The sequence below is a fragment of the Lepisosteus platostomus genome, unplaced genomic scaffold, assembly GCF_059453375.1.
Source record: "Lepisosteus platostomus isolate fLepPlt1 unplaced genomic scaffold, fLepPlt1.hap1 Scaffold_70_H1, whole genome shotgun sequence".
NCBI lineage: Eukaryota > Metazoa > Chordata > Actinopteri > Semionotiformes > Lepisosteidae > Lepisosteus > Lepisosteus platostomus.
In genome coordinates this window covers 86986-105180 of record NW_028291682.1, presented here as the reverse complement: position 1 = coordinate 105180, position 18195 = coordinate 86986, and the positions used below count along the sequence as shown (strand labels likewise).

The 18195-nt window shown below is 47.0% G+C and overlaps 4 non-coding genes across 4 annotated transcripts; all 4 read left to right on the top strand.

Annotated features, from left to right (window-relative positions):
- Positions 1 to 1526: 1526 nt before the first annotated feature.
- On the top strand, positions 1527 to 1608 carry trnas-gcu (transfer RNA serine (anticodon GCU)). Its single transcript has one exon. It is a non-coding gene; the product is annotated as a tRNA-Ser (tRNA).
- A 4085-nt stretch (positions 1609 to 5693) lies between these two features.
- trnas-gcu (transfer RNA serine (anticodon GCU)) lies at positions 5694 to 5775 on the top strand. The gene has a single exon. It is a non-coding gene; the product is annotated as a tRNA-Ser (tRNA).
- Positions 5776 to 9860: 4085 nt separating this feature from the next.
- On the top strand, positions 9861 to 9942 carry trnas-gcu (transfer RNA serine (anticodon GCU)). The gene has a single exon. It is a non-coding gene; the product is annotated as a tRNA-Ser (tRNA).
- Positions 9943 to 14027: 4085 nt separating this feature from the next.
- Positions 14028 to 14109, top strand: trnas-gcu (transfer RNA serine (anticodon GCU)). Its single transcript has one exon. It is a non-coding gene; the product is annotated as a tRNA-Ser (tRNA).
- The last annotated feature ends 4086 nt before the right edge of the window (positions 14110 to 18195 follow it).

The window sequence follows — 18195 nt, the reverse complement described above, 5'->3', positions numbered from 1 at the left end:
TTTTCTACATTTTGTCTGTTTTAAAACCATATCTCTTTAAACCAAACCAAGTGTCTGTCTTTTGCACTGATATTCTGATTCATTTCGATTTCAAAGAAAAAAAAAACATTATCTTCCAAAGCATCATAAAATTGTCCCTTCTTCCAGACTCTACTTCTCTCTTGTAGTAGTACAGCAGACCTTTCCAGGTGAGCAGATCACAGAGTCCGAAATGAGCTTCCTCCATCAAGCAAAGTACCTGAACATGACTCTGTCTTCATAAAAGTGCCCCTCTAATAAAGAAATTAAATCCGAAATCAAGAGGGCAGTTGCCTACTGAAGTTCAAGAAGTCATCAATTTTAACCTAGCAACACATTAAAGGCTGCATCTATACAAGTACGATTCTAGAAATGCTCACCAGATTACGTTTTAAGAAGGAACTGCGCCTCAGGTTCCGCCGAGATCTTAACTCGGATGGCAGGATTCAGAGTCCGGAGTGCGGACTGATGGCGCACGGAGGGTCCACATACTGTGGATCCCTCAGTGATCTTCCGCGTGTTCAAACAGCCAGCGTGTGACTCCCCTGTCCCCGTGACCTCATTGCTCTGCTCTCGCCTCTGTGCAGCCGAGCCCGACTCATGGTAAAGTGGAAAAAAGTATGCCCTCAACGTGAGATTGACTCTGGAGTGAGGATAGACGTTACCTTTTTATCGTTGAACAGGATGTATGTGATGTGGCGACTAGGTTCAATTTTGTATCCTCTTTAAAAGATTAAGGACTGGGGTGAGCGTGATTTACCACCCTTTCAGCTAAGAACCCGACGTGCGCACCGTTTAAGCTGCATAGACTCGGTCGTTTAACTCTTCTCCATTAGAAGGGTTAAGGTTAAAGAAAAAAACATTGCTGACTTCTTTTTTTTTTTGCCAGCCGCGAGTGCTGATTAGCAAGGTTTGTATTTCATGTTTTGCAAGTTGCATCCATTATAAGAAAAACAAGTTGTTCAAGACAGGAAATGAATGCTTGCATTTAATTAAGTCTAGCCGTAGGCGGTTGTCCATAATGACCAGTTCTGTTCGAGAAGACAGAACAAAAAAGGCACCGCTGGGATTCGGAGCCAGGGTCTCCTGTTTACTAGACAGGCACCTTAAGCAACTAAGCCACGGCGCCCCAGGAGAGCTGTCCTTTGACAGCCACTTGGACACACCACTCAGACACATCTGCATTCGGTGTGTGCTCCGCCTGCTCGCTGAGCAAGTTGCCACCTTTACATATAATAGCAACATCAACACCAAGAGAAAGGGTGACAAATGGCTTTTATCTGGAACTTTTCATGTCCAAGGAGCTCAATGTGCTTTCTGTGTACAACAGGGCCACTGAACTCCACACTGGCCACTGAACCACAGCAGTGGCTTGCTGGCTTGACATCTCCCAAGGAAAATGTTGAAATCGCATGTGGAACAGGAAAATGACCCTCGAGTACGGGGGAAAAAAAAGAAAAAGATCATCTGGAGCGCGCCAACCCATGTCCGGACAGCCCAGATCCCTCGACGAGGTGGCCGAGTGGTTAAGGCGATGGACTGCTAATCCATTGTGCTCTGCACGCCTGGGTTCGAATCCCATTCTCGTCGCGCTCCATGTCTGACACGTGTGCCCGTTCGGCGTTGGCCCTCCTGTTGTTTGCTCCGGTTCTAGAGCCGTGCATTTTCTAGCGGTGGCTGAACATGGTATAGTAGGCTAACGTCGGTATCGAGCAGTAACAGTAACGGTATTTACGTGTCGCTGCTGCCAAGTGGCTCTGGGTTGAGACCGCGTTTTCACTTACTTGCAACGCAAACGGAGAAAGCGATTTTTGACAGTCTCTCGAGAGACCGCGCTAGGTGTTTAGGGATAGACTTTGTCAGTTCCCCCTGGGATGGTGGCCTCTCAAATAGTTTGTGATTCCTTATACAGTAGAAGCCTGCTTCGTGGCTTAAATCCAAGCTAAGGAAACGAGTTAGAGGTCTGATGCAGAACTGCGAATTCAATGAAGGGGAACACTACAGTACATTGCACTGTATGTGTGAGGAAAGCTGCCCCCTTCAGTCCCTTGTCGACCGAACAGAGGACTGTAAAGGATACCGCCAAGAAACTTAAGGATGCTGGTTGGAATCCAGCTCCAAAGAAGCCCCTTTGGGTGTTATGTCATCAAAAAGTAAGAACAGCGAATCTCCCTTTGATCAAAAGCGCAACAGAGCTGTTTTCCGTGGAGCAGGTTTCAGACCCGTAGACCTGTTTTATTTGTAGGGCAGGGCGCATTCCCAAACGCGAATCTCCTGTTTTAGAAATGCTTTGGGCGGCGTGAAGTGAAAATAAGAAGTGGGCTCCAGATGCACATGGAAGCAATCAAGTGTTTCATCCGAGCTGTTTCAAAGACTGCCCAAGAGCTTTCCTTTCACAGAGGCGCAACGATTAATGATGGGGGTGCACCCTTCAATGCGCCTTACGACTCTAGGGAGTGATTGAGACGATTCGTAGCGTGTGCTCATTTCTCTCTATTCCCCGTGTTGCAGTGGTAGGATGACGTAAATTACTGCTTCGACACGTAACGGCATTATAATCACGTGCAGGAGCTGAGGGCTTTAGTTTTGTTTCGTTTTCCATGGCGTTCGTAAGCGCGCAAATCAAAGGCAAGTCCTGCGTCTAAGACGAACGTAAATGCTTTTGAAAGTGCAGTGTGGTGCAGCTTGTAAAATCCTTGTCCACATTTGTGGTTTGTTGATGTTTGTTCTGTCTGCCAAAGTTGCATTTTGACATCCGGACGGGGGGACTTTATCATTTGAACGTGAAGCCAGCCTTAAACCCTCTGAGGCGTGTCTGTCTGCCGGCACGTATCTTGTGAAAGGTATTTTCTTTTTAACGGAGAGCAACTTTAAAAAGGTATCCGCAGCCACCTCGCAGTCCGTGTTTGATTATAGGAGGAATGCGGCGGCGGCGGGCTCGCTTTTGTCGTGGTCGAGTGGTTAAGGCGATGGGCTCGAAATGCGTTGGGGCTTCCCCGCGCAGGTTCGAAACCTGCCGACTCCGGCGTCTGCCGCACGTCGCCTTGTGCCTGCGCGGCAGAGGCGAAGTGCCGCTTCTCCTTTCCTGGTACTATAACAACGCTAAATCGCTTGGCCCCGCTGCCATGGACATCAATTCTTCAGATAACCACACACTTTGCCTTCGCACCTCTGGTGCTCTGCTTATGCCTTTGAAAACCTAATGAATAAAGCTGAAAGAACCGACACGATATGTAGGTGCTCCTAAAGCACGCAGTAAACAACTGTTAACAGCAAGGGTTTCAGTGGGTTAACTGAGGAGAAGGCGTGATCGCTAATTGTTGACTTTTTATTTGGTGTTAGAAACACTCTTACTGTGCATGACGTGCAACAAATGTAGCCACAGAAATTGCATCACGCTTTCATGTATGCTATTGCAGACACCAACGTTGCCTAGATAGAAAACCGAAATAGCCGTGGGTTTGCTTGCTGGTCTGAAGGATCTCTCTTCGAATCTCTGTCATTTGTCAATGGAAGTAAAAGGCGCTGCAATCTCATACGTTCAGAATCAAACCCGCAGCTGTTGTTCGACTTTATTTCTTGACTAATTACAACTGAGTGTCGCATGAGCAGTTACATAAACTTGTCTGGTATATTTGAACACAGGTGCCGTTCTTCAATTAAAACTAACAGTACATTGTCAGGGACATTCAGTTCTATACAAACAAGAGACAGACAAGAGAATATTTCTACCGTTCATGTGGACTACGTGTTGACTTACTGATCGGAATAATTGAAAAGTTCGGGCTCATAGCCGATGCAGTGCGTGCTAATTAGAACAGCAACGCTGAGCTCTCAGCACCGTACTGAGCCCAGGTGTTTTTCTAAAGCTGTCAGGTGCAGTTCATTTACATGAAGGAAATCTCTTACTGGGTACGATTGCAATGCAGTAAGTAGCACAGACTACTTAGGGAGTAGCCCGATGCGTTTAAAAACGACCCGAGCCAGGCAGGAGTCCAACCCGCAATCTCCTGATCCGTAGTCAGACGCGTTATCCATTGCGCCACTGGCCCCGGTGTGACACTGCAGGACTGTAACCCAGTGAGATCAGCACTGCAACTAGTAAAATATTACCCCCGGTCCATTCTTTACCAAAGTGAGAAACACCTGTTTTCTACATTTTGTCTGTTTTAAAACCATATCTCTTTAAACCAAACCAAGAGTCTGTCTTTTGCACTGATATTCTGATTCATTTCGATTTCAAAGAAAAAAAAAACATTATCTTCCAAAGCATCATAAAATTGTCCCTTCTTCCAGACTCTACTTCTCTCTTGTAGTAGTACAGCAGACCTTTCCAGGTGAGCAGATCACAGAGTCCGAAATGAGCTTCCTCCATCAAGCAAAGTACCTGAACATGACTCTGTCTTCATAAAAGTGCCCCTCTAATAAAGAAATTAAATCCGAAATCAAGAGGGCAGTTGCCTACTGAAGTTCAAGAAGTCATCAATTTTAACCTAGCAACACATTAAAGGCTGCATCTATACAAGTACGATTCTAGAAATGCTCACCAGATTACGTTTTAAGAAGGAACTGCGCCTCAGGTTCCGCCGAGATCTTAACTCGGATGGCAGGATTCAGAGTCCGGAGTGCGGACTGATGGCGCACGGAGGGTCCACATACTGTGGATCCCTCAGTGATCTTCCGCGTGTTCAAACAGCCAGCGTGTGACTCCCCTGTCCCCGTGACCTCATTGCTCTGCTCTCGCCTCTGTGCAGCCGAGCCCGACTCATGGTAAAGTGGAAAAAAGTATGCCCTCAACGTGAGATTGACTCTGGAGTGAGGATAGACGTTACCTTTTTATCGTTGAACAGGATGTATGTGATGTGGCGACTAGGTTCAATTTTGTATCCTCTTTAAAAGATTAAGGACTGGGGTGAGCGTGATTTACCACCCTTTCAGCTAAGAACCCGACGTGCGCACCGTTTAAGCTGCATAGACTCGGTCGTTTAACTCTTCTCCATTAGAAGGGTTAAGGTTAAAGAAAAAAACATTGCTGACTTCTTTTTTTTTTTGCCAGCCGCGAGTGCTGATTAGCAAGGTTTGTATTTCATGTTTTGCAAGTTGCATCCATTATAAGAAAAACAAGTTGTTCAAGACAGGAAATGAATGCTTGCATTTAATTAAGTCTAGCCGTAGGCGGTTGTCCATAATGACCAGTTCTGTTCGAGAAGACAGAACAAAAAAGGCACCGCTGGGATTCGGAGCCAGGGTCTCCTGTTTACTAGACAGGCACCTTAAGCAACTAAGCCACGGCGCCCCAGGAGAGCTGTCCTTTGACAGCCACTTGGACACACCACTCAGACACATCTGCATTCGGTGTGTGCTCCGCCTGCTCGCTGAGCAAGTTGCCACCTTTACATATAATAGCAACATCAACACCAAGAGAAAGGGTGACAAATGGCTTTTATCTGGAACTTTTCATGTCCAAGGAGCTCAATGTGCTTTCTGTGTACAACAGGGCCACTGAACTCCACACTGGCCACTGAACCACAGCAGTGGCTTGCTGGCTTGACATCTCCCAAGGAAAATGTTGAAATCGCATGTGGAACAGGAAAATGACCCTCGAGTACGGGGGAAAAAAAAGAAAAAGATCATCTGGAGCGCGCCAACCCATGTCCGGACAGCCCAGATCCCTCGACGAGGTGGCCGAGTGGTTAAGGCGATGGACTGCTAATCCATTGTGCTCTGCACGCCTGGGTTCGAATCCCATTCTCGTCGCGCTCCATGTCTGACACGTGTGCCCGTTCGGCGTTGGCCCTCCTGTTGTTTGCTCCGGTTCTAGAGCCGTGCATTTTCTAGCGGTGGCTGAACATGGTATAGTAGGCTAACGTCGGTATCGAGCAGTAACAGTAACGGTATTTACGTGTCGCTGCTGCCAAGTGGCTCTGGGTTGAGACCGCGTTTTCACTTACTTGCAACGCAAACGGAGAAAGCGATTTTTGACAGTCTCTCGAGAGACCGCGCTAGGTGTTTAGGGATAGACTTTGTCAGTTCCCCCTGGGATGGTGGCCTCTCAAATAGTTTGTGATTCCTTATACACTAGAAGCCTGCTTCGTGGCTTAAATCCAAGCTAAGGAAACGAGTTAGAGGTCTGATGCAGAACTGCGAATTCAATGAAGGGGAACACTACAGTACATTGCACTGTATGTGTGAGGAAAGCTGCCCCCTTCAGTCCCTTGTCGACCGAACAGAGGACTGTAAAGGATACCGCCAAGAAACTTAAGGATGCTGGTTGGAATCCAGCTCCAAAGAAGCCCCTTTGGGTGTTATGTCATCAAAAAGTAAGAACAGCGAATCTCCCTTTGATCAAAAGCGCAACAGAGCTGTTTTCCGTGGAGCAGGTTTCAGACCCGTAGACCTGTTTTATTTGTAGGGCAGGGCGCATTCCCAAACGCGAATCTCCTGTTTTAGAAATGCTTTGGGCGGCGTGAAGTGAAAATAAGAAGTGGGCTCCAGATGCACATGGAAGCAATCAAGTGTTTCATCCGAGCTGTTTCAAAGACTGCCCAAGAGCTTTCCTTTCACAGAGGCGCAACGATTAATGATGGGGGTGCACCCTTCAATGCGCCTTACGACTCTAGGGAGTGATTGAGACGATTCGTAGCGTGTGCTCATTTCTCTCTATTCCCCGTGTTGCAGTGGTAGGATGACGTAAATTACTGCTTCGACACGTAACGGCATTATAATCACGTGCAGGAGCTGAGGGCTTTAGTTTTGTTTCGTTTTCCATGGCGTTCGTAAGCGCGCAAATCAAAGGCAAGTCCTGCGTCTAAGACGAACGTAAATGCTTTTGAAAGTGCAGTGTGGTGCAGCTTGTAAAATCCTTGTCCACATTTGTGGTTTGTTGATGTTTGTTCTGTCTGCCAAAGTTGCATTTTGACATCCGGACGGGGGGACTTTATCATTTGAACGTGAAGCCAGCCTTAAACCCTCTGAGGCGTGTCTGTCTGCCGGCACGTATCTTGTGAAAGGTATTTTCTTTTTAACGGAGAGCAACTTTAAAAAGGTATCCGCAGCCACCTCGCAGTCCGTGTTTGATTATAGGAGGAATGCGGCGGCGGCGGGCTCGCTTTTGTCGTGGTCGAGTGGTTAAGGCGATGGGCTCGAAATGCGTTGGGGCTTCCCCGCGCAGGTTCGAAACCTGCCGACTCCGGCGTCTGCCGCACGTCGCCTTGTGCCTGCGCGGCAGAGGCGAAGTGCCGCTTCTCCTTTCCTGGTACTATAACAACGCTAAATCGCTTGGCCCCACTGCCATGGACATCAATTCTTCAGATAACCACACACTTTGCCTTCGCACCTCTGGTGCTCTGCTTATGCCTTTGAAAACCTAATGAATAAAGCTGAAAGAACCGACACGATATGTAGGTGCTCCTAAAGCACGCAGTAAACAACTGTTAACAGCAAGGGTTTCAGTGGGTTAACTGAGGAGAAGGCGTGATCGCTAATTGTTGACTTTTTATTTGGTGTTAGAAACACTCTTACTGTGCATGACGTGCAACAAATGTAGCCACAGAAATTGCATCACGCTTTCATGTATGCTATTGCAGACACCAACGTTGCCTAGATAGAAAACCGAAATAGCCGTGGGTTTGCTTGCTGGTCTGAAGGATCTCTCTTCGAATCTCTGTCATTTGTCAATGGAAGTAAAAGGCGCTGCAATCTCATACGTTCAGAATCAAACCCGCAGCTGTTGTTCGACTTTATTTCTTGACTAATTACAACTGAGTGTCGCATGAGCAGTTACATAAACTTGTCTGGTATATTTGAACACAGGTGCCGTTCTTCAATTAAAACTAACAGTACATTGTCAGGGACATTCAGTTCTATACAAACAAGAGACAGACAAGAGAATATTTCTACCGTTCATGTGGACTACGTGTTGACTTACTGATCGGAATAATTGAAAAGTTCGGGCTCATAGCCGATGCAGTGCGTGCTAATTAGAACAGCAACGCTGAGCTCTCAGCACCGTACTGAGCCCAGGTGTTTTTCTAAAGCTGTCAGGTGCAGTTCATTTACATGAAGGAAATCTCTTACTGGGTACGATTGCAATGCAGTAAGTAGCACAGACTACTTAGGGAGTAGCCCGATGCGTTTAAAAACGACCCGAGCCAGGCAGGAGTCCAACCCGCAATCTCCTGATCCGTAGTCAGACGCGTTATCCATTGCGCCACTGGCCCCGGTGTGACACTGCAGGACTGTAACCCAGTGAGATCAGCACTGCAACTAGTAAAATATTACCCCCGGTCCATTCTTTACCAAAGTGAGAAACACCTGTTTTCTACATTTTGTCTGTTTTAAAACCATATCTCTTTAAACCAAACCAAGTGTCTGTCTTTTGCACTGATATTCTGATTCATTTCGATTTCAAAGAAAAAAAAAACATTATCTTCCAAAGCATCATAAAATTGTCCCTTCTTCCAGACTCTACTTCTCTCTTGTAGTAGTACAGCAGACCTTTCCAGGTGAGCAGATCACAGAGTCCGAAATGAGCTTCCTCCATCAAGCAAAGTACCTGAACATGACTCTGTCTTCATAAAAGTGCCCCTCTAATAAAGAAATTAAATCCGAAATCAAGAGGGCAGTTGCCTACTGAAGTTCAAGAAGTCATCAATTTTAACCTAGCAACACATTAAAGGCTGCATCTATACAAGTACGATTCTAGAAATGCTCACCAGATTACGTTTTAAGAAGGAACTGCGCCTCAGGTTCCGCCGAGATCTTAACTCGGATGGCAGGATTCAGAGTCCGGAGTGCGGACTGATGGCGCACGGAGGGTCCACATACTGTGGATCCCTCAGTGATCTTCCGCGTGTTCAAACAGCCAGCGTGTGACTCCCCTGTCCCCGTGACCTCATTGCTCTGCTCTCGCCTCTGTGCAGCCGAGCCCGACTCATGGTAAAGTGGAAAAAAGTATGCCCTCAACGTGAGATTGACTCTGGAGTGAGGATAGACGTTACCTTTTTATCGTTGAACAGGATGTATGTGATGTGGCGACTAGGTTCAATTTTGTATCCTCTTTAAAAGATTAAGGACTGGGGTGAGCGTGATTTACCACCCTTTCAGCTAAGAACCCGACGTGCGCACCGTTTAAGCTGCATAGACTCGGTCGTTTAACTCTTCTCCATTAGAAGGGTTAAGGTTAAAGAAAAAAACATTGCTGACTTCTTTTTTTTTTTGCCAGCCGCGAGTGCTGATTAGCAAGGTTTGTATTTCATGTTTTGCAAGTTGCATCCATTATAAGAAAAACAAGTTGTTCAAGACAGGAAATGAATGCTTGCATTTAATTAAGTCTAGCCGTAGGCGGTTGTCCATAATGACCAGTTCTGTTCGAGAAGACAGAACAAAAAAGGCACCGCTGGGATTCGGAGCCAGGGTCTCCTGTTTACTAGACAGGCACCTTAAGCAACTAAGCCACGGCGCCCCAGGAGAGCTGTCCTTTGACAGCCACTTGGACACACCACTCAGACACATCTGCATTCGGTGTGTGCTCCGCCTGCTCGCTGAGCAAGTTGCCACCTTTACATATAATAGCAACATCAACACCAAGAGAAAGGGTGACAAATGGCTTTTATCTGGAACTTTTCATGTCCAAGGAGCTCAATGTGCTTTCTGTGTACAACAGGGCCACTGAACTCCACACTGGCCACTGAACCACAGCAGTGGCTTGCTGGCTTGACATCTCCCAAGGAAAATGTTGAAATCGCATGTGGAACAGGAAAATGACCCTCGAGTACGGGGGAAAAAAAAGAAAAAGATCATCTGGAGCGCGCCAACCCATGTCCGGACAGCCCAGATCCCTCGACGAGGTGGCCGAGTGGTTAAGGCGATGGACTGCTAATCCATTGTGCTCTGCACGCCTGGGTTCGAATCCCATTCTCGTCGCGCTCCATGTCTGACACGTGTGCCCGTTCGGCGTTGGCCCTCCTGTTGTTTGCTCCGGTTCTAGAGCCGTGCATTTTCTAGCGGTGGCTGAACATGGTATAGTAGGCTAACGTCGGTATCGAGCAGTAACAGTAACGGTATTTACGTGTCGCTGCTGCCAAGTGGCTCTGGGTTGAGACCGCGTTTTCACTTACTTGCAACGCAAACGGAGAAAGCGATTTTTGACAGTCTCTCGAGAGACCGCGCTAGGTGTTTAGGGATAGACTTTGTCAGTTCCCCCTGGGATGGTGGCCTCTCAAATAGTTTGTGATTCCTTATACAGTAGAAGCCTGCTTCGTGGCTTAAATCCAAGCTAAGGAAACGAGTTAGAGGTCTGATGCAGAACTGCGAATTCAATGAAGGGGAACACTACAGTACATTGCACTGTATGTGTGAGGAAAGCTGCCCCCTTCAGTCCCTTGTCGACCGAACAGAGGACTGTAAAGGATACCGCCAAGAAACTTAAGGATGCTGGTTGGAATCCAGCTCCAAAGAAGCCCCTTTGGGTGTTATGTCATCAAAAAGTAAGAACAGCGAATCTCCCTTTGATCAAAAGCGCAACAGAGCTGTTTTCCGTGGAGCAGGTTTCAGACCCGTAGACCTGTTTTATTTGTAGGGCAGGGCGCATTCCCAAACGCGAATCTCCTGTTTTAGAAATGCTTTGGGCGGCGTGAAGTGAAAATAAGAAGTGGGCTCCAGATGCACATGGAAGCAATCAAGTGTTTCATCCGAGCTGTTTCAAAGACTGCCCAAGAGCTTTCCTTTCACAGAGGCGCAACGATTAATGATGGGGGTGCACCCTTCAATGCGCCTTACGACTCTAGGGAGTGATTGAGACGATTCGTAGCGTGTGCTCATTTCTCTCTATTCCCCGTGTTGCAGTGGTAGGATGACGTAAATTACTGCTTCGACACGTAACGGCATTATAATCACGTGCAGGAGCTGAGGGCTTTAGTTTTGTTTCGTTTTCCATGGCGTTCGTAAGCGCGCAAATCAAAGGCAAGTCCTGCGTCTAAGACGAACGTAAATGCTTTTGAAAGTGCAGTGTGGTGCAGCTTGTAAAATCCTTGTCCACATTTGTGGTTTGTTGATGTTTGTTCTGTCTGCCAAAGTTGCATTTTGACATCCGGACGGGGGGACTTTATCATTTGAACGTGAAGCCAGCCTTAAACCCTCTGAGGCGTGTCTGTCTGCCGGCACGTATCTTGTGAAAGGTATTTTCTTTTTAACGGAGAGCAACTTTAAAAAGGTATCCGCAGCCACCTCGCAGTCCGTGTTTGATTATAGGAGGAATGCGGCGGCGGCGGGCTCGCTTTTGTCGTGGTCGAGTGGTTAAGGCGATGGGCTCGAAATGCGTTGGGGCTTCCCCGCGCAGGTTCGAAACCTGCCGACTCCGGCGTCTGCCGCACGTCGCCTTGTGCCTGCGCGGCAGAGGCGAAGTGCCGCTTCTCCTTTCCTGGTACTATAACAACGCTAAATCGCTTGGCCCCGCTGCCATGGACATCAATTCTTCAGATAACCACACACTTTGCCTTCGCACCTCTGGTGCTCTGCTTATGCCTTTGAAAACCTAATGAATAAAGCTGAAAGAACCGACACGATATGTAGGTGCTCCTAAAGCACGCAGTAAACAACTGTTAACAGCAAGGGTTTCAGTGGGTTAACTGAGGAGAAGGCGTGATCGCTAATTGTTGACTTTTTATTTGGTGTTAGAAACACTCTTACTGTGCATGACGTGCAACAAATGTAGCCACAGAAATTGCATCACGCTTTCATGTATGCTATTGCAGACACCAACGTTGCCTAGATAGAAAACCGAAATAGCCGTGGGTTTGCTTGCTGGTCTGAAGGATCTCTCTTCGAATCTCTGTCATTTGTCAATGGAAGTAAAAGGCGCTGCAATCTCATACGTTCAGAATCAAACCCGCAGCTGTTGTTCGACTTTATTTCTTGACTAATTACAACTGAGTGTCGCATGAGCAGTTACATAAACTTGTCTGGTATATTTGAACACAGGTGCCGTTCTTCAATTAAAACTAACAGTACATTGTCAGGGACATTCAGTTCTATACAAACAAGAGACAGACAAGAGAATATTTCTACCGTTCATGTGGACTACGTGTTGACTTACTGATCGGAATAATTGAAAAGTTCGGGCTCATAGCCGATGCAGTGCGTGCTAATTAGAACAGCAACGCTGAGCTCTCAGCACCGTACTGAGCCCAGGTGTTTTTCTAAAGCTGTCAGGTGCAGTTCATTTACATGAAGGAAATCTCTTACTGGGTACGATTGCAATGCAGTAAGTAGCACAGACTACTTAGGGAGTAGCCCGATGTGTTTAAAAACGACCCGAGCCAGGCAGGAGTCCAACCCGCAATCTCCTGATCCGTAGTCAGACGCGTTATCCATTGCGCCACTGGCCCCGGTGTGACACTGCAGGACTGTAACCCAGTGAGATCAGCACTGCAACTAGTAAAATATTACCCCCGGTCCATTCTTTACCAAAGTGAGAAACACCTGTTTTCTACATTTTGTCTGTTTTAAAACCATATCTCTTTAAACCAAACCAAGTGTCTGTCTTTTGCACTGATATTCTGATTCATTTCGATTTCAAAGAAAAAAAAAACATTATCTTCCAAAGCATCATAAAATTGTCCCTTCTTCCAGACTCTACTTCTCTCTTGTAGTAGTACAGCAGACCTTTCCAGGTGAGCAGATCACAGAGTCTGAAATGAGCTTCCTCCATCAAGCAAAGTACCTGAACATGACTCTGTCTTCATAAAAGTGCCCCTCTAATAAAGAAATTAAATCCGAAATCAAGAGGGCAGTTGCCTACTGAAGTTCAAGAAGTCATCAATTTTAACCTAGCAACACATTAAAGGCTGCATCTATACAAGTACGATTCTAGAAATGCTCACCAGATTACGTTTTAAGAAGGAACTGCGCCTCAGGTTCCGCCGAGATCTTAACTCGGATGGCAGGATTCAGAGTCCGGAGTGCGGACTGATGGCGCACGGAGGGTCCACATACTGTGGATCCCTCAGTGATCTTCCGCGTGTTCAAACAGCCAGCGTGTGACTCCCCTGTCCCCGTGACCTCATTGCTCTGCTCTCGCCTCTGTGCAGCCGAGCCCGACTCATGGTAAAGTGGAAAAAAGTATGCCCTCAACGTGAGATTGACTCTGGAGTGAGGATAGACGTTACCTTTTTATCGTTGAACAGGATGTATGTGATGTGGCGACTAGGTTCAATTTTGTATCCTCTTTAAAAGATTAAGGACTGGGGTGTGCGTGATTTACCACCCTTTCAGCTAAGAACCCGACGTGCGCACCGTTTAAGCTGCATAGACTCGGTCGTTTAACTCTTCTCCATTAGAAGGGTTAAGGTTAAAGAAAAAAACATTGCTGACTTCTTTTTTTTTTTGCCAGCCGCGAGTGCTGATTAGCAAGGTTTGTATTTCATGTTTTGCAAGTTGCATCCATTATAAGAAAAACAAGTTGTTCAAGACAGGAAATGAATGCTTGCATTTAATTAAGTCTAGCCGTAGGCGGTTGTCCATAATGACCAGTTCTGTTCGAGAAGACAGAACAAAAAAGGCACCGCTGGGATTCGGAGCCAGGGTCTCCTGTTTACTAGACAGGCACCTTAAGCAACTAAGCCACGGCGCCCCAGGAGAGCTGTCCTTTGACAGCCACTTGGACACACCACTCAGACACATCTGCATTCGGTGTGTGCTCCGCCTGCTCGCTGAGCAAGTTGCCACCTTTACATATAATAGCAACATCAACACCAAGAGAAAGGGTGACAAATGGCTTTTATCTGGAACTTTTCATGTCCAAGGAGCTCAATGTGCTTTCTGTGTACAACAGGGCCACTGAACTCCACACTGGCCACTGAACCACAGCAGTGGCTTGCTGGCTTGACATCTCCCAAGGAAAATGTTGAAATCGCATGTGGAACAGGAAAATGACCCTCGAGTACGGGGGAAAAAAAAGAAAAAGATCATCTGGAGCGCGCCAACCCATGTCCGGACAGCCCAGATCCCTCGACGAGGTGGCCGAGTGGTTAAGGCGATGGACTGCTAATCCATTGTGCTCTGCACGCCTGGGTTCGAATCCCATTCTCGTCGCGCTCCATGTCTGACACGTGTGCCCGTTCGGCGTTGGCCCTCCTGTTGTTTGCTCCGGTTCTAGAGCCGTGCATTTTCTAGCGGTGGCTGAACATGGTATAGTAGGCTAACGTCGGTATCGAGCAGTAACAGTAACGGTATTTACGTGTCGCTGCTGCCAAGTGGCTCTGGGTTGAGACCGCGTTTTCACTTACTTGCAACGCAAACGGAGAAAGCGATTTTTGACAGTCTCTCGAGAGACCGCGCTAGGTGTTTAGGGATAGACTTTGTCAGTTCCCCCTGGGATGGTGGCCTCTCAAATAGTTTGTGATTCCTTATACAGTAGAAGCCTGCTTCGTGGCTTAAATCCAAGCTAAGGAAACGAGTTAGAGGTCTGATGCAGAACTGCGAATTCAATGAAGGGGAACACTACAGTACATTGCACTGTATGTGTGAGGAAAGCTGCCCCCTTCAGTCCCTTGTCGACCGAACAGAGGACTGTAAAGGATACCGCCAAGAAACTTAAGGATGCTGGTTGGAATCCAGCTCCAAAGAAGCCCCTTTGGGTGTTATGTCATCAAAAAGTAAGAACAGCGAATCTCCCTTTGATCAAAAGCGCAACAGAGCTGTTTTCCGTGGAGCAGGTTTCAGACCCGTAGACCTGTTTTATTTGTAGGGCAGGGCGCATTCCCAAACGCGAATCTCCTGTTTTAGAAATGCTTTGGGCGGCGTGAAGTGAAAATAAGAAGTGGGCTCCAGATGCACATGGAAGCAATCAAGTGTTTCATCCGAGCTGTTTCAAAGACTGCCCAAGAGCTTTCCTTTCACAGAGGCGCAACGATTAATGATGGGGGTGCACCCTTCAATGCGCCTTACGACTCTAGGGAGTGATTGAGACGATTCGTAGCGTGTGCTCATTTCTCTCTATTCCCCGTGTTGCAGTGGTAGGATGACGTAAATTACTGCTTCGACACGTAACGGCATTATAATCACGTGCAGGAGCTGAGGGCTTTAGTTTTGTTTCGTTTTCCATGGCGTTCGTAAGCGCGCAAATCAAAGGCAAGTCCTGCGTCTAAGACGAACGTAAATGCTTTTGAAAGTGCAGTGTGGTGCAGCTTGTAAAATCCTTGTCCACATTTGTGGTTTGTTGATGTTTGTTCTGTCTGCCAAAGTTGCATTTTGACATCCGGACGGGGGGACTTTATCATTTGAACGTGAAGCCAGCCTTAAACCCTCTGAGGCGTGTCTGTCTGCCGGCACGTATCTTGTGAAAGGTATTTTCTTTTTAACGGAGAGCAACTTTAAAAAGGTATCCGCAGCCACCTCGCAGTCCGTGTTTGATTATAGGAGGAATGCGGCGGCGGCGGGCTCGCTTTTGTCGTGGTCGAGTGGTTAAGGCGATGGGCTCGAAATGCGTTGGGGCTTCCCCGCGCAGGTTCGAAACCTGCCGACTCCGGCGTCTGCCGCACGTCGCCTTGTGCCTGCGCGGCAGAGGCGAAGTGCCGCTTCTCCTTTCCTGGTACTATAACAACGCTAAATCGCTTGGCCCCGCTGCCATGGACATCAATTCTTCAGATAACCACACACTTTGCCTTCGCACCTCTGGTGCTCTGCTTATGCCTTTGAAAACCTAATGAATAAAGCTGAAAGAACCGACACGATATGTAGGTGCTCCTAAAGCACGCAGTAAACAACTGTTAACAGCAAGGGTTTCAGTGGGTTAACTGAGGAGAAGGCGTGATCGCTAATTGTTGACTTTTTATTTGGTGTTAGAAACACTCTTACTGTGCATGACGTGCAACAAATGTAGCCACAGAAATTGCATCACGCTTTCATGTATGCTATTGCAGACACCAACGTTGCCTAGATAGAAAACCGAAATAGCCGTGGGTTTGCTTGCTGGTCTGAAGGATCTCTCTTCGAATCTCTGTCATTTGTCAATGGAAGTAAAAGGCGCTGCAATCTCATACGTTCAGAATCAAACCCGCAGCTGTTGTTCGACTTTATTTCTTGACTAATTACAACTGAGTGTCGCATGAGCAGTTACATAAACTTGTCTGGTATATTTGAACACAGGTGCCGTTCTTCAATTAAAACTAACAGTACATTGTCAGGGACATTCAGTTCTATACAAACAAGAGACAGACAAGAGAATATTTCTACCGTTCATGTGGACTACGTGTTGACTTACTGATCGGAATAATTGAAAAGTTCGGGCTCATAGCCGATGCAGTGCGTGCTAATTAGAACAGCAACGCTGAGCTCTCAGCACCGTACTGAGCCCAGGTGTTTTTCTAAAGCTGTCAGGTGCAGTTCATTTACATGAAGGAAATCTCTTACTGGGTACGATTGCAATGCAGTAAGTAGCACAGACTACTTAGGGAGTAGCCCGATGCGTTTAAAAACGACCCGAGCCAGGCAGGAGTCCAACCCGCAATCTCCTGATCCGTAGTCAGACGCGTTATCCATTGCGCCACTGGCCCCGGTGTGACACTGCAGGACTGTAACCCAGTGAGATCAGCACTGCAACTAGTAAAATATTACCCCCGGTCCATTCTTTACCAAAGTGAGAAACACCTGTTTTCTACATTTTGTCTGTTTTAAAACCATATCTCTTTAAACCAAACCAAGAGTCTGTCTTTTGCACTGATATTCTGATTCATTTCGATTTCAAAGAAAAAAAAAACATTATCTTCCAAAGCATCATAAAATTGTCCCTTCTTCCAGACTCTACTTCTCTCTTGTAGTAGTACAGCAGACCTTTCCAGGTGAGCAGATCACAGAGTCCGAAATGAGCTTCCTCCATCAAGCAAAGTACCTGAACATGACTCTGTCTTCATAAAAGTGCCCCTGTAATAAAGAAATTAAATCCGAAATCAAGAGGGCAGTTGCCTACTGAAGTTCAAGAAGTCATCAATTTTAACCTAGCAACACATTAAAGGCTGCATCTATACAAGTACGATTCTAGAAATGCTCACCAGATTACGTTTTAAGAAGGAACTGCGCCTCAGGTTCCGCCGAGATCTTAACTCGGATGGCAGGATTCAGAGTCCGGAGTGCGGACTGATGGCGCACGGAGGGTCCACATACTGTGGATCCCTCAGTGATCTTCCGCGTGTTCAAACAGCCAGCGTGTGACTCCCCTGTCCCCGTGACCTCATTGCTCTGCTCTCGCCTCTGTGCAGCCGAGCCCGACTCATGGTAAAGTGGAAAAAAGTATGCCCTCAACGTGAGATTGACTCTGGAGTGAGGATAGACGTTACCTTTTTATCGTTGAACAGGATGTATGTGATGTGGCGACTAGGTTCAATTTTGTATCCTCTTTAAAAGATTAAGGACTGGGGTGAGCGTGATTTACCACCCTTTCAGCTAAGAACCCGACGTGCGCACCGTTTAAGCTGCATAGACTCGGTCGTTTAACTCTTCTCCATTAGAAGGGTTAAGGTTAAAGAAAAAAACATTGCTGACTTCTTTTTTTTTTTTGCCAGCCGCGAGTGCTGATTAGCAAGGTTTGTATTTCATGTTTTGCAAGTTGCATCCATTATAAGAAAAACAAGTTGTTCAAGACAGGAAATGAATGCTTGCATTTAATTAAGTCTAGCCGTAGGCGGTTGTCCATAATGACCAGTTCTGTTCGAGAAGACAGAACAAAAAAGGCACCGCTGGGATTCGGAGCCAGGGTCTCCTGTTTACTAGACAGGCACCTTAAGCAACTAAGCCACGGCGCCCCAGGAGAGCTGTCCTTTGACAGCCACTTGGACACACCACTCAGACACATCTGCATTCGGTGTGTGCTCCGCCTGCTCGCTGAGCAAGTTGCCACCTTTACATATAATAGCAACATCAACACCAAGAGAAAGGGTGACAAATGGCTTTTATCTGGAACTTTTCATGTCCAAGGAGCTCAATGTGCTTTCTGTGTACAACAGGGCCACTGAACTCCACACTGGCCACTGAACCACAGCAGTGGCTTGCTGGCTTGACATCTCCCAAGGAAAATGTTGAAATCGCATGTGGAACAGGAAAATGACCCTCGAGTACGGGGGAAAAAAAAGAAAAAGATCATCTGGAGCGCGCCAACCCATGTCCGGACAGCCCAGATCCCTC